Source organism: Pieris brassicae, chromosome 2 (genome assembly GCF_905147105.1).
Source record: "Pieris brassicae chromosome 2, ilPieBrab1.1, whole genome shotgun sequence".
NCBI lineage: Eukaryota > Metazoa > Arthropoda > Insecta > Lepidoptera > Pieridae > Pieris > Pieris brassicae.
The window spans coordinates 15,748,536-15,765,034 of NC_059666.1; the positions used below are offsets into that span (position 1 = coordinate 15,748,536).

General features: G+C 32.6%; 1 protein-coding gene across 1 annotated transcript in view; it reads left to right on the plus strand.

Moving 5' to 3' along the window:
• The first annotated feature begins 734 nt into the window (after positions 1–734).
• LOC123720677 overlaps positions 735–16,499 on the plus strand; it is a 44,520-nt gene continuing 28,755 nt past the window's right edge. The window contains exon 1 of the mRNA XM_045677382.1: positions 735–855. The gene's annotated coding sequence lies outside the window, so the exon portion shown is untranslated. The remainder of the gene's footprint in view (positions 856–16,499) is intronic.

Here is a 16,499-nt window from a genome sequence, read left to right on the forward strand (position 1 = left end):
AAAATTGTAAATTTATTCTGTCATTCTTCTGATTTCTAACAATTTTAGCTATTTAAAGATAATAGTTGTCTTAATTTTTCATTTCCAACTTTAGTTTATCAAAGAAATGTCCGAACCAGGGGTTGACCACGTCCAAACCAATCAAAGGAAGTAATTACAAAACTTGTTAATTCCCACTAGCTTCCGATCCACCAACGCAACACCTCTCTTGGAGGGTTCCTAGTTATCTTACAAGTATAAGCACGGTAATACTTTATTCGTTTTTAAACTCCATAATCACAAGAGCTCTGTAGGCATTATTCCAATTAAGTTGGAATTCTTTTTATTTAGGTAGACAACGAAGGTTTTGCTTATTTATAGAGAAAATCTTTGAAGATCAAATCATAATGATTGTTTACTTTTAAAGTATAAGAGCTAACTACAAAAAAAAAAACAATATTTGTGGGTGCAACTTTGTTATAAAGAATTGGAAGCTGAAAACTATAAGTGGAAACATAAATCCTATATAGTTCAATATTGAACCATTAAACTATTAAAAACTCATTAGAAGATATTGTAATTTCAATGTATTCATTGAGACGGTTTAATTGCGCTTTTGCACTGCATCGGCAAAGATAAGTGGGCAATAGGAGAGAAAAATAAAGTTGTGAGAACAGTTCGCTTGCGCGTGTTACCTCCCCACAGCCCCGCCACCCCGGACCGCTTGCACGCCAGTCGAACTCAGCAGCCGACACTTGAGCCACGTTTTCCGCGACTTTCCCTGGATTTTCCGCCAAACATGCTCCTGAATTTATTCCTATTGTGTGTGTTATAGTGTGTGTGTGTGAGTGGATATTTTCGGGCTATGCGTAGCACGTAAGTTGTTTTATTAATGTGTTGCGATCTTATAAATCTAGTTAATAATGGTGCCAAAAGTATTGTTAGATTTATTACCCACTCAAGTTTTGTGTATTATATGTTGGTAATGTATTGAGTAGGTGGACGTACAGTATAAGCTTTGATCTGTGACAGACTCACGCCGCGTGGTGCCATGGGGAATTACATTATGTTATGGCATGGATTGAATGTTCAGGATTGGTTAATATTATATTTGATGATTCTCGTTTCGTCAATTTCGTATATGAAACTCACGATTCCTTCTATAATATTGAATAAAAATATCACAAGTTACGTTATATTTTTTTGAAACTTTATTTTTGTATTATAATTCTAAAAAACTAAATTAATCTAAGATACTCATCTTACCTCTGAAAAGATATAATTAAAACCGCATATTGAAAAATATTTAGGTAAATTGAGGCATAACGTAAAATCATTTGCTGGATACTACATGCTTTACTGGATATTACATGGAAAGAGGATACGGCAATTAAGGCGATTTCCGGCATTAAGTTATTCAAGCGTGTATGGTACTAGCCGGTACCTATTTATAGCAGATTATATGCTATATAATATTATATAAATATAAACTACAAGTGAACCTTTACATAGTAGGTAAAAATATTGATATGAAAAATTTATTGATATATGTTGCGTATCATATATCAAGTAATGAAACCTTTATTAAAATCATTAACATAATAAATGGTTTTAAGTTGGTTTCTATGGCTGGTTCCAAATTAGCCAAAACATATTGTTTGGCATATGTCATTTATCTAACGATAGCACCTCTTTAATTCTCACCAACACTTTTCTGAAAAAAAACCATTTTACAAAGCCCTCGACGTACAAAGTGAAATACTGATATCTGTATATATCTTGTATATGAATAACCTGTGTAGTCTCTTTGTTATATAAGCGTGCATTTATTATGACTCACTTGAGCAATTCGCATATTTACGAGATTTAGCTTAACACCAAAGCAGCTGTGCTTTCATTTAGCTCTGATTTTTGGCTTGCGTTTATCAACAGTGTTTAGAATAATATAAGTCTACATCTAGATTTACTGAATCTAAATTAGTGTTAGGTACACTAATTTAGATTCAGTAATAGGGAATAATTACATTACATTGATCTAAATGAATTGTTCTAAACAGTTCCATATTCGCTTACAAGAGTAAAGAAACACTGTATGTACCCTTTACTGTGACTGTACGGCCTTGGCGTCGCAACTCACTTTAATTATTATACATTACACTATAAATGAACAATTATGTAGTTCTTGTATAGTAGACTAAAGCCAAAGACTGGCGATTTGAAAGTTTCAGGTCGCACGCTTCAATGTGCAATAAATACTTGTTCGGTAAATGATCGTCAAAGTCGTATTTAAACCAGCATATCTTAGTAATCGGTGACGGATAACACAACATGCTGAAAATCTACTAAAGTTATTAATAAAACATGCTATCTGAGGCCTGGTCACACTCCGTAAATATACGTATACGATAGTATGTCTCTGTGTCATACTTAGCGCTAATAATGAATTTGTATATTAGTTTTGTAATTTAAAGCATTCTCCTATCTCAAAAACTTTACCATTACTCATGTCAAAACCATTACGTAGATGATATTGGTAATGCAAAAATCAAATATAGTACTAATTTCAAACTAGTTCTTCTGTTTGAAAATAGATTTTAAATTTTGTTATGCTTCACGGTACTAAAAGTTGTTTAATCCGAGGGCCCATAAAAGTTGGGTCGTAAAATAATAGAAAAGTCAGTCGTTACTCGAAGTTAGTTACTAATTGAATGAAGTTAGCAGGCGCTAATGAAAAGAACAATGTACGCAGTGCTTACGAGTCGCTACGATAACTTTTATTTGTTTTTTCAAATACTTTATCGCAATGATTTTACTTGAACGGGGAGTTTGTTTTTATTGCTCTTCTAATGTTAATATTTTTGTAATATTTCTTGTAGCAGAGGGTTATAGAATAACTCGCATCGGCATAACTTCGCATTCACTGAAATATTACGAAGCTTGTCAAAGTTTTTAAACTCATTGACATACTTTCTTATTTCCTGGCTGTTTAAGGTTTTTCTAAAATACTTTTTGAAGTTCACGACCTTATGTGTTTTATATTTTTTTTACAATATTACATTAATATCTTAAATACATTCTAGAATAGAATAGAACCCCTTAAATATTCCATTCGCAGAAAATATAATAAAACCCGGAACCAAAATGTCGTAGACATTTCTAGACCTCGCACCGCAGACCTATAACAATTACTCAAGTAATCATCATCCCTAGAAGTTGGTTAAAAGGGTCAGGGGAAGTCCCTCAGTAGGGAGAAATATTTTTACAACCCCTTAGATACAGGGACTGATGTATGAGACAACTTGGCAACAATTGAAGGGAAGTTTATAGCTGACTCGGAAATTAGTCTCTTGAATGTTTAACTTGAATAGTTTGTCACTATAAAGCTTGAATGAAGGATGTTGATACTAGTATTGACAAACATTTTGCCTAGTTTTGTCAGTTGATTTTACATACTTGAGTTTAAAACTAACAAACCCAAACTAAACTAAACTGTTAAATAGTTAAGCGTATGAGTCGTAATAACCAATCAATATTTATTCTGTATTTATTATTAGCGTAAACAGCGTGAACAATGAATGAATGTTTTCAGTCTTCGTTGTGAGGAAAATTCTCCCGTAAACGTATGTAGTTCATTATTGGCTACTATGTCACATAGCCTAAAATCGACATGGGTATTTACGTACTTACCTCTAATGATCAAGGAAGCAGACAGCGAAATGTACTTGGTGACATATTTATTTCTCAGTAATTAAACGCTGGTTGATTGACCGACGTATTTTACTATAGAAATTACGAATAGCAAAAATACTTTTAGATTTATAACATTCATATATAATTAACTTATTGTGATTTACTGCCAGAGGGAGCTTGGTCCATGGGGTGCAACTTCATATGCAAGGCGTACATACTACTGGGTACAATAAAACCAGCGGGCATATCGAACAATAGAATGCGGAGCGTAGTAGGGATCTATGGCCTACTATTGACATTGAATCTTTACCGATTTTAGTGATTCTTGATATCTAATTAATGGCTGGTAATGGCAACAGAAACCCCGAATAGTGTCATATAAATTTAAATATAGTTTTGTCCATTTATGTATATTGTTCATCTATGTAATCTGTTTTGGCTTTCTGTGTGGTCTAAGTGTTTTGCTTCAGATAACATACAAATTATTTATAAATATCATATAAGTAATCACTTATAATTATATAAATGAATAAGATGAAACCTGATATACCGAGCAAATATAGAATAAAAGTTACGTGACTGCACGTTTTAAATACGTCTGTTGTAACAAAACATATGTACTTATATTGAATATGCCAAATAGCATGACTAGAAATTGTTTCGTAGTAAAAATAGAAATGGAAATTATTTAGGGATACTAACTTCGTAGGATTAACCTTTGACATGTACCATAATGAAAATCAAAACATTGATTGTCTTAGCAACGATTGTCACCATATGCGTCATAGAATCGTTTCGACATTCTTAATTTAAATATCAGGGGTAAAGATAAAATACTGTTTTAAGTTCTATAGGTTATATTATAAATCTCTAATATCTGAAAATTTAAAACTAGGAAGTGGCGGTAATGAATTGTGATGTGTATGTAGAGATCAGAATAACTTAATACAAGTTGATGCCAAAGATATAAAAAGTTAGTAGTAGTAGTTCATTACCATACTGGCGGGGATTGGGACGACGGCCAAGTACAATAAAACCATGTTTATAGAAGTTTGACCTATTTATACTGTCTGTGATCTTTCTGTTTCTATACAAGTGTATATAAAGATGCTTAGATTTGTATCTAAATCCCTAGTTACCGATAGAATTATAAAATTTTAAATCTTTTTTTAGTCCTTTATCCAATAATTGTTTAAATTAAAAGCCGTTGTGTTGTAAGTAAATATGAAAGAAAAATGTATAACTTCTACCTAATAGATCTCAATTATTTCTCTTATATTATATGTATTTAACTATATCTCCAATTCGTTTTAAGCCTCACCAATAACGAACCAATACATTTTTGAGTTAAACTTGTAACTCAACCTAAACAATTTATAAGCCAGAATTTGAACCTATGATTTCCGGGATACGCTATGAGATATATAAGGTATGGAGGCGTAACATTTTAATTGTGTATGATATTGTAAGATAATGTTTATTAATTTGTTATGGGTTTTAACATTATATAAAACAAATTGGCACATATCAGGATATTTATAAAAGTAACTTCAAACAAGTAAGCTAGCAAAATACAATATTAAAATATATTAGTAATATTAATAAATACATAACTGTGGGCGCCAGGAGGATTTTGGTTTATCCCACCAAACCTATAATATGTGGTTATGTTTAACACATAAACAAATTATTCAATAATGAACATCTAATTTGAGGGCTTTTACCAAAGCTAAAAAAAGAAAACATTTCAGATAGCTTCACAAAAAAATAAAACTAAACCTTAAAATAATAATAAAAAAAACATACCCCACAACACAGATAACCGAAATAATCCAAAATTGTATATCACACAAGACACAATTTATGTCTCAAACACGTCCAATACACGGCAATCACCGCCCGTGTCTATCGTTTTGTCCCTACCCTCATCCTATTATAAATTAACAGATTTCAATGCAAAACGCATTTCTTCTATCGTAAACTTTTCATTTAAGATATTTAATTCATAAAGCGTTGTTACTTTATGTGTACGTTCTACAAAATATTTAAAGCACGTCGTAATTGTTATCACGCGAACTATTGTATTTTTAACCATACTTTGCATTTAAAATACAATGTAACACTCTCTAATGATAAAATTATAATCACGGTAACAAATATTATTCTACATGAAGTACACATTTTATAATACTGTCTTAGTTAACTTTGCTGTCTGACCATTATTTAAAAACTAACTATCAAAATTAAACATAGCTGTTTATACTATTGTCTTTTATTAACATAACTTTTGCACATTTCAAGAATACTTATCTGTGATACTTTTTGACATTCAACACCTTTTGTCTTTAGTTACCGTGACAACGCACGCTGTAAAGCACGCAAAACGTGGGGAAAAATTTAAAAGTATGTTAAATTATGGTAATTATAAGTTTATAATTACCATAATAATACATAGCATCAATCCGTTAAAAAAGTGTTTTCTTTAAATAGCTGTTTATTTTTGGAATGTTTTTTAACGGATATAAAATTTAATTTATTCCGACCATGATTGCGGAAGATTTGCCGTGATTGCAAGTACCTCGCTGAGTATGACTGGTGGAAAGCACTCGAAAACAGTGTGATAAATTTGTATTCATATTTTTAGTATGTATTACTGCGTAGATCAATACCCAAAAAACTTTGAAAATGTTGTAGTCATTTAGAGTTATTTCTTATTATAAGGCAGGTTCAGAATTTTTAAAACGGAAAGTTAAAAAATAATCAAATAATAATAATGCTTATTCGATCGAAGCAGGAGGAAACACTAAAATTTTACCAAACATAAAAATAAAATATCTGAATACCATTATGGTATCATCATCCTATTGATAATGAAGTCATCAGTATCTATCGATTCAAGGATCCACCATGATATACTGCGTTCTACGTGTGTATATATTTAGGTACGCCCGGTGCTTGTGGAGACTAAACGTTTTCTTATTTATTTACAATTTTCTTCATTTAATTCGTGAGTTATTTCATGACAAGGAGCAAGGTGTATCTTCTCGTAAAAAATATTTTGCGATTAAAAGAAGTGTTGGAGTTTCCTACCAGCTTTATGCGTTATTCCGAGAACTAGCAGTAAATGTTAATTTCTAGACATTCGATGTTTTAGCCGTTCATAAGTATACTGATTTGTACTGGAATAAATGATATTCGAATTTTCTTTAGTTTATATCAATATATATTTATAACTTTACCAATAAAAACAACATCGGTTGTTGTTGGGGAACAATGGTAATTAGCAAAAACCTAATTTATACATTTATATAGGTATATATGCTTTTAGGTGGTCTAGGTATTACGTAGTTAATTTTAATGAATGCTTTGGTAAATTGTACACTTGAAAATGTTTCAGGGAACCGCGGATTAAAATTTAATTTTTCTCATAACGAGTTCGCCGTGCATCCGACCGTGAACTGGCTTATTGGACAGGCCTTTAGACCAAAACATTAAAATATTAATTCTCTTGCGTTGGCATTTTATTTTGTCATCAAAATCAAATAGTTAAAAATCAAAAATATACCTAAAATTACCTTTTATGGAATTTTTTTTTAACATCTTAAACTGAAGTTGTAGTGTATTTTCATATATTGTTTGTGTTTATTAGTCTAAATAAAACATATAAAATTAGTTATTCCAACGTAAATCAAAAATAATTTTAACAATAATCTCATTGTATTTGGTCTTAATTTGTAATGAAATTAAAAAAAATCTGAAAAATAATCTGCTACGGGCACATGAATCAAAACAGTAAAACAGTTAATGTCAAAACCAGAGCGAAAATAAAAATATTTGTACAGCACTAAAACAGTTTTATGTCGAAACCTAGAGATCATTCTTGCATTTTTACGCCGCGTTTATGCAATTACTCTCGCATATTTTACGTTCAGCAAAAAATAGTCGGAAAATGCGGTAGAATAAGGATTTCGACCAGACGGATTAGCAAGTGAAATCAGAGTAACGACGTTTGGTAAAGCGGAGCGCAAATAGAGGAAAAAATCTTTTCCAAGCGTCCTCGTGTTGTCGAGTTTTGTTAGCTTACGTACAGTTGGGAACGCATTGTTTAATTTCGTCACAAAAACTGGAGGTATACGGTCTCTGTATATATATATTATTTGATTACTTAATGGGAAAACTTAATAAATACACATACGTTGAAAACTTAATTGTAACTACTCCAGTATGGTCTCGCTTATCGTTTTTTATTGCAACATTTTAAAAACTTAAACCACAAATGAAAACAAACTGATAATACAAAGAAGCTTGAAATTCCTTCAAACCACTGATCTCACTCGCTATTTAAGTATCTATTTTATATGGATGAGCAGTGTTGGCCTGGTGGTTTCAGCATGCGACTCTCATTCCTGAAGTCGTAGGTTCAATCCCCAGCTGTGCACCAATGGACTTTCTTTCTATATGCGCATTTAACATTCGCTCGAATGGTGAAGGAAAATATCGTTAGGAAACCGGCTTGCCTTAAACCCAAAAAGTCGACGGCGTGCGTCAGGCACAGAAGGCTGATCACCTACTTGCCTATTAGATTAACAAATGATCATGAACAGAAATCTGAGGCCCAGACCAAAAGAGGTTGTAGCGGCATTGATTTATTTGATTGGATAATAAGATACAACACAGAAGCTGAATAAACAGAATTCTAAATCATAAATTCAATCCGCATCAACAAAAATCTACATCTACCAAAATTAACCAAAGTCTGCGAGCAAAACTTTCAATTGAAACACAAATGAACGCAATCAATACACAAAACGTATCTTAAAACAGTTCTCGAAATTGTGACAGTTAAATAAACACCCGTAACTGCCTCAGTCCAATTACATGACGAAATTCTGGGGCTACAATCTATGAGGTGAAAATGTGCCATTCCAGCCAGGGAATAAAAGCCAATATTTCGTGCACTGCTAAAGATGTTTAAAATTTGTGGTACTTCGAGAAAGCTTTTCCAGCGCAGCCTTTTATCTTCCAGTCTTCGTTCGGGAATATCTAGGTATTATCACATGTTATTTTCGGATTCCCGAGCTTAGGATTGACTGAATATCATTTTATAAACGTCCCGTAAAATAAAAAAGTGTCATATCTCGGATTATATCTGACAGCATGTTTATTTTATATGTGGTAACAAATAAATAATTTCAAATATAGAATCAGTGGTTTATTGACAATAATTGCACTATTACCTATTACGTTTTGCTTGCAAACGGGCTGTATGCTCACTTGATTCACTCTCACATTGTCAGAAGGCTCACACGTGCGTTGCTGGCCTTTCAAGAATTGGCACGCTCTCTTCTTGAAGGACCCTACGTCGAATTGGTTTGGAAATACATCAGTGGGCAGCTGGTTCCACATAGCAGTGGTGCGCAGCAAAAACTACCTTAGAAAACGCTCAGTTGTGGAACAACTGATGTCGAGGTGATGCGGATGGTATTTTGTATTCTGCCTTGATAGCAGTATCGGAACTGAAACTCAGCTGCAGGTATTAGAACGAACAACTCCTCTGAACATCACACATACAACTCCTCTCCATAGTAAATGCGGTAGAAGATGCAGAGATACCTCACATCTCTACGCAACGCCAAGGGATCAAGCTGCACGGATAGACTGGTCGTCGACGATTCGAATCGCTCTTCGAAAACGAATACGGTAAAGCGGAAGGAGCTGTTACTGAAGTTTACTATCTAATCTAGAAACAAGTTTTACAAACGATGTTATTTGTTTCTTCATCTTTCTTTTTTTGACTACACTCAAATCCTTTGATAGGCGTAATTTATATGTTTCATAGCGAATGATTTCTATCAAAATATCAAATGTATAAATTGATATTTATACGTGTTTAGTCAAGTGCATTGTCTTAATGTTACTTTCATTATGTAATAATATTTTTTCTTTAAATTTAACATAAACCAACCAGAAGACCAGTGTTAGCCAACAGAATAGGCGGACGTCTGTTAACCCTGACTTTGTAGGCCGTGATATAGGAAAAAAAGCAAAAAAATTGAGGATACCCATACAGAAATTTAAAACCAATACCCAGGTTTGTAGCGCAAACGTTTTTTTTTTCTATCTACGTTCGTATAATATTCCGTAGTAGCTGAACGTGTATTATACAATATGTCATTCGCATCGTCATTAAGACGAGAGCGGGCCTGAATAAAGGGCGTCTTAAACTTCAAAGCCATCCCTCGGATTAGGGCGAACAAAAAGATCCAAGCAATAAAAAGAAGTGGGTCAAACGCGTAACTAATCTTGAAACAAACATGTTTACAAAAATTTAAATCCTACGCTCAGCTGAGCTTTCTTAAATTAGTGAAATAATAACGTGTTCCTAAGTTTCTTAAATTTTTTATTTCATTGACATTGAAATAAAATAGCAATTTAGTTTATGAAATCATTTACATAGTGTATATAAGAGTGAACAGTAATAATAGCTTTAAGTATTGATTAGTAATGTATCGTACATTGTATGTCAAAATACATTGATTAATTTGAAATAAGTCATGATTGTGAAATAAAATATTTAGTCATGTAAATGTTTACACTTATATAAATTAGTTTATATCTTTTTTGACTAATTCACATCTATGTTTAAATACAGGTAGAAATAATTCTTACACAAAGTCCGACATATATTCTACTCGCAAGTTTTCGCATTATTTCCATATAGAGCAAACTGCTCCAAGTTTTCTGAAACTAAGATCCACCGGGTTTGAACCAAGCTACTTTAATATCGTAATGTATTTTCTACTACATACCCTTACTATGTTCTGTAAACCTATATGAATAATTTAATTATTTCTCCGGTTAAATGCTTTTTAATAGGTCTATGTGTCTACAGTATTTTGTTATAGTATAGCTTTGCAACCTATAATCAAACCTGGGTATGAGAGTTATTCACTATTACCTCGGCCATTAAAATTACGGAGAGTTTTATATTTTTATTGCCGGAATAATATTATGGCCACCCAAAATTACTCAAATTTAAAAATGTATAGAGCACCATAGTTTAAAGGTGAAAAATAACATTCTGAATTAGTGGACTACGTTTTATGTTAGACATTTAAGTACTTCACGACAATTTCAAACCAGGTTTATTTTACTAAAATTATTTAAGTTTATACAAAGTCGGTTTAAACAAGTATATATTTTAGTAAATATCAGCTTAATCTTTGAAATTAATCGATTATTTATGTTGTTGATAAATCTTGGAGTAAAGGACCAGTCATATAATAAAGTCCTGCTAAGGCTCTTGGGGCAGCTATTTACTGAAATATATTTCATATTGGTATAAAATTCAACATAAAAATAAGTACCTATTTAAAAAAAAAACGTGAATAATTATTTGGGCCAACAAGTTCACGTATTACAGAATTATTTATGAATAAAGTAATTTCGAAACGTAATTGTTTCTGTGTTGACCTGTTTATTCGCGATCTTGTGGAGAGCCACACTTTCTGAAAATCAAACTACAATTTTTCGATGATATTATCGAAATTATGCTCCAGTAATTTTCCAATAAATTCAGAGTAGAGCACAAAGTCAGTGGGTGTGATTAACCTAGATAGGATGCTGCATAATCTCTGACATACTGTATCTACCTAATATTGGGTTGAATCTGACTAGACATAATTGCATTGTCTTTTGGATCCGGATTCCACATTAAACTTAGACTGGAATATATTACTAAAATTTTGCTGTTCGACGCACCAGTAATAGAGGCGCATTTATTCATGACATGAAACACGATTGAATATGATAATAGACTATATATAATGTATATAACGCAGGATGGACTGCTTGACTGGTGACAATTTTGTTATATATTAAATTAGTATAGGCTCGATCAAAAAATATCAGTATTCAAGTTTAATTTTACTGACATTGTTATAAATGTTCATAAGTGATATTTAGTTGCAAAAAGTTCTCGTTACAGAGGATGAAATATAGAGTAGTAATCGCTTTGATGAATTATTGGCAATAAAAGCTGTGATTTCTGTTATTATTTTAGGTATAAGTTTCGATTATAACGCGTGCAGATTTATAAGCAAATATTTGATTGTAAACCGTGTGAATCGAACAACCACACCGGTTCGTTTAGCGTATGATATCGCAATATTTTCGTAATTTCATACATATACGATCTATATCATTGATATCCAAAGTGCAGTGTCTCTCTCTACAGTCATTAGAGCCCTATAAATATTTTTATACTATTCTATATTTATTGCAAGTTTACATATATGTTAATCATAAGTTTATCAACCAGTAAATATTTTAGTACTAAGTTCACAGTGTAATCATATCTTTATCAACTAAAAAATCATAGTCTTCTGAAAATAAACAGCAAATTCAAATTCAAGCAATCTATTATAAGTAATTTAAAAATGCGTTATATTGTTATTGTAATATAATCCCGTGGGCGCGGAGTGAAACCAGCAATTTCAATGGGAAATTAATACTGATCTCCCCGTACCACGTAACTTTTACAGCGTGTCGCTAAAACTATCGCTGGTGTTTGTGTACCCAGGCAAATCCCTTTATTCTGAGCAGCGTTTTGATGGAGCACTTTTTAGGTAATAAACTTCGCGGCTTACTTGATAGTGTCATTTATCACGGCTTTCCCAGCATTCATATTGCTGTTTATTTCTTACATTATGAACGTTATTTGAAATATACAAATATTATTACGTACTATATATTACGTTTCCATTTTTAGTGGAGGGGCCTTTGTCGACAAATTAAATATTGACAATCTAATATCTATAAAAGTTAAACAAAGGAAGGAATTAAAAGGAAAGTTTAAGGAATTCATTAATTTATTGTTATATCAACTATGTATGCATCATATTGTTGAGCTAAAATTAATAATTCATATAAAACTTCACTTTTAGTACAATAACTTTAACCTAGCCAAAACAATGTAATTTCGATTCAAGTATCTTGTATTATTTGGCCAAACTAAATCTTTGTTTCAAAATTTCTCATCTCGATTATCATAATGCATAATGAGTAAAATTGTTGTTCTGTTCATAGTTCCTAGTTTATTTGATTCTATTCAAAAAGTTTAAGTTGTGTTTAAAAGTTACTATCTCCATGTTTTAAACTTCTGCCAAATATACGGATAGCGGTAAAAATAAGGTTATTTCGAAAACACAGGTTCTGTTCAAATTTAACTGTTGTGATAATGGAATTTCAGGTGGCCACGAGTTGTGGCACTTTTGGTCATAGTGTTAATCTTCCGTTGTATTCCCTTGTTCTCGTATATTATATACTATATTGTTGTAGACTATTTAGCGACGATATAATATTAGGTCCTTACATATGAAATTGGCGTTTTGTCGTGCTGGCCACTTTGACCTCAAATACCTCTTCTTTGGTTATGAATTTCAAATTCAAATTTGTACAGCTATTTACTCATGTATTTGTGCTTCGATGACCGTCAATTATTTGTTTTTTTCTTCTGTTTTTCTCTGTTTGCGTCACTCATTTTACAAAATGGAAAACTTAAAGTATCGCATTATTTACGAGTACGAGTTCCGCCGTGGCATTAGTGCTGCGGAAACGACTCGAAGGGTGAATGATGTATGCCATACATGGTCATGTTGCAGAAGAAAACACAGTTCGTTTTTAGTTCCAACGTTTTCGTTCTGGAAATTTTGACCTGCAGAACAAGCCCCGTGGACGGCCTGAGACCCAAGTGGATAATGAAGTATTGAAGGCTATTGTGGAAGCGGATACATCGCAAACCACGTCCGAGTTAGCTGCAGGCTGCGGTGTTAGTGATAAAACTGTTTTAATTCACTTGAAGCAAATTGGGAAGATTAAAAATCTTGAAAGCTGGGTACCTCACGAATTGACTGAAGCAAACCGGCAAACGCGCGTCGACTGCTGCGTCACATTACTGAACCGGCACAATAATGAAGGTATTTTAAACCGAATCATTACCTATGATGAATAATGGATTCTTTACGATAATCTGAAGCGCTCAGCGCAATGGTTGGATCCTGGCCAGCCAGGCAAATCCTGCCCCAACCGAAAATTAACCCCAAAAAAATTACTTGTAAGCGTTTGGTGGACTAGTGCCGTTATTGTTTATTGCAGTTTTCTCAAATCTCGCAAGACTATTACGGCTGATGTCTATTGTCAGCAATTGCAAACCATGATGGAAAATCTAGCTGCTAAACAACCTAGGCTGGTCAATCGATCCACGCCACTGCTACTTCACGACAACGCTAGACCATACACTGCACAACAGACGGCTACCAAATTAGAAGAGCTTCAATTGGAATGTCTAAGACATGCTCCGTACTCCCCGGACCTTGTTCCAACAGATTACCATTTTTTTCGAAATTTGGACAACTTCTTGCAAGGGAAAAAATTTAACTCTGATGGGGTAGTCCAAATCACCTTCACAGATTTTATTGATTCCCGTCCGACTGTTTTTTTTAGTAAAGGGATCAATTAACTACCTATGAGATGGCAAAAGTGCATAGACAACAATGGTTCATATTTTGATTAATTAAATATATTATATTTGAAAATATTCGACTTTTTGTTCCTCCCATACAAAACGCCAATTTCATATGTAAGGACCTAATAGGCTGGTAGGTTTTGGTTGGTCTATAGCCGGTTACCTTACGATATTTTCGTTTGCCATACGTGGGTGTGTTAAATGCGCACTTAGATTTCCAATGGACCATCGCCGTGATAGGAAAACATGACATCAGGGCTTGAGCGTGTGTCTCTCAACACACTCAATCCGCTAGGCCAATACTCTTGTATAAATTATTAAATCTGTAGGGAAATTGTAAACGCATTAGTCAAATATAAGTAATGTATTGCTCAAATCTCTAAATAATATGAAAATCCCATAAATATTTATTTAATGCTCAATGAAAATATTATATTATTGGTATGAAATTAGTGTGCTAAGCAATTTTTTTTTTACAAATATCCTCCACTTTATATGGTGATGTATAACGGGATATATGCGTCCAATATTGTGTAATCAGACGCTTAAATCGGGACTTTGCTGGGAGTTTTGGAATTTGTATTCTTTGAAATATGGATTGAATTAGTTTTTGCACAACGCCATAGATTTAAATTTATTATTAACATAAAACTTCGCGTAATATATTTATTACGTAACGTAAATTTCTTAAGACTTTTCTCTTTCTCAAGTTAATAGAAGTAATAATTAAGCAATTATTAAGAGAAAATAGTGAACATTTTATACAGAAATACTTCTTTGAAGAAGACTTGAAAATGTTTACCTTTGACTTTTACAAATCCGTTTGCATAAATTAATTTATTATTTACAGTTGTTTTTAATTAAGCGCCATCAAATGGCGATTAACTGAAAAGTTTTTACAGAAGATACGATTAAGAATTATAAATAAATCTCAGATAAAGAAAACATTCCATTTATGGACAGGAATGCACGCTCGCACCGTTCGTCGTTTTGATTGGCCAGGTCGAAGTCCTGACTACATTCCAAATGTCCAGATTGTTTTAAAAAGACAACTACGATCAGTGCAACCTGCACAAATCTATATGGAGCTCAAAAGAGTCATTGCAGAAGAGGGGGACGTATTCAAAAATGCCAGAATTCACTTAGCGCATATTAATTTACACTATAGATAAAATCGACCTTAGAACTTAAATTTCCTTAGGTGTCCCTTTTTTGAAAAATAATTTAAAAGTATACAAACCATATACCTGTATATACGCCGTTTATTAATTACTATTAAGTACGTTCAATTAATTGTTTACATTTTAATACTTACAATATTTATTTAAAAAATAATTTTATTATATCGTTTTAATAAAAGTACTTAAACTTTTAAAAGCTGTATTTAAATGCATGATTATTTGTTTCACTAATAGTCTAGACATAGTGACAAAGTATTCATCTCCTAATGAATCTTTAATATCTCAGTAGCAACAGGAAATCTGTAAAAATCTTACCTCGGTACACAATGATTGATTGTTGTAACAAAAACAGTTTCTCCGTGAGACAGGACATTTTTCTCCGTTACGGTCACCTGAAATGATACTTTTCTGGAAAAGCGGATAAATCGCTAGGCCTCTCTGTCATTTATCGATTATTATGGAAGATTCGGGGATTCAATAAATATGTAAATTCTAATCTCACGTATGAAGAGGTGTACATTTTATAAATATGCTTAACATTTACTTAGTGTCTCGAGTTTGACATTAATATTTACTTCAGAAAAGTATAATGTGACCATCAAGTACAGAAAAGACATCTTGGCCACATCCTAACTAGCAGTTTATATATTTGCAAATCATATACGTAATGATATAAAACGCAAAAGTCTCAGTTACGTAAAACCCGAGAGCGGATCACTAAAACAATTGTTTAGACGAATCAAGAGAGATTTTGGAGGATCACTGTCGACTTTCTGTAATTGCACGCACTATAACAAGCTGGTTAATGCGTATTTAGTACGATCTACAAAAAACTAGCAGACTTAAATGAAAATATACACTTGTAGCATTCTAAAACTATAGATGTTCATGAGGAATTTAATTACATATATTTTTTTTACGCTTTATCGTATGTATTTTATAGCTATTTCAGACGTTACCGCCGTTAGTCCGTTGGTAACACATTGCTACTTATATAACTCACGTTAATTTAATAGGTCACTTAAGCTGTTATTACAATAGTCTTGGTCAAGTTGTACAGGCTTTATGGGTACGATTCAGAGTCCATACGTATCGCGACCTTTTTCGCATACGGAAAATTAAGT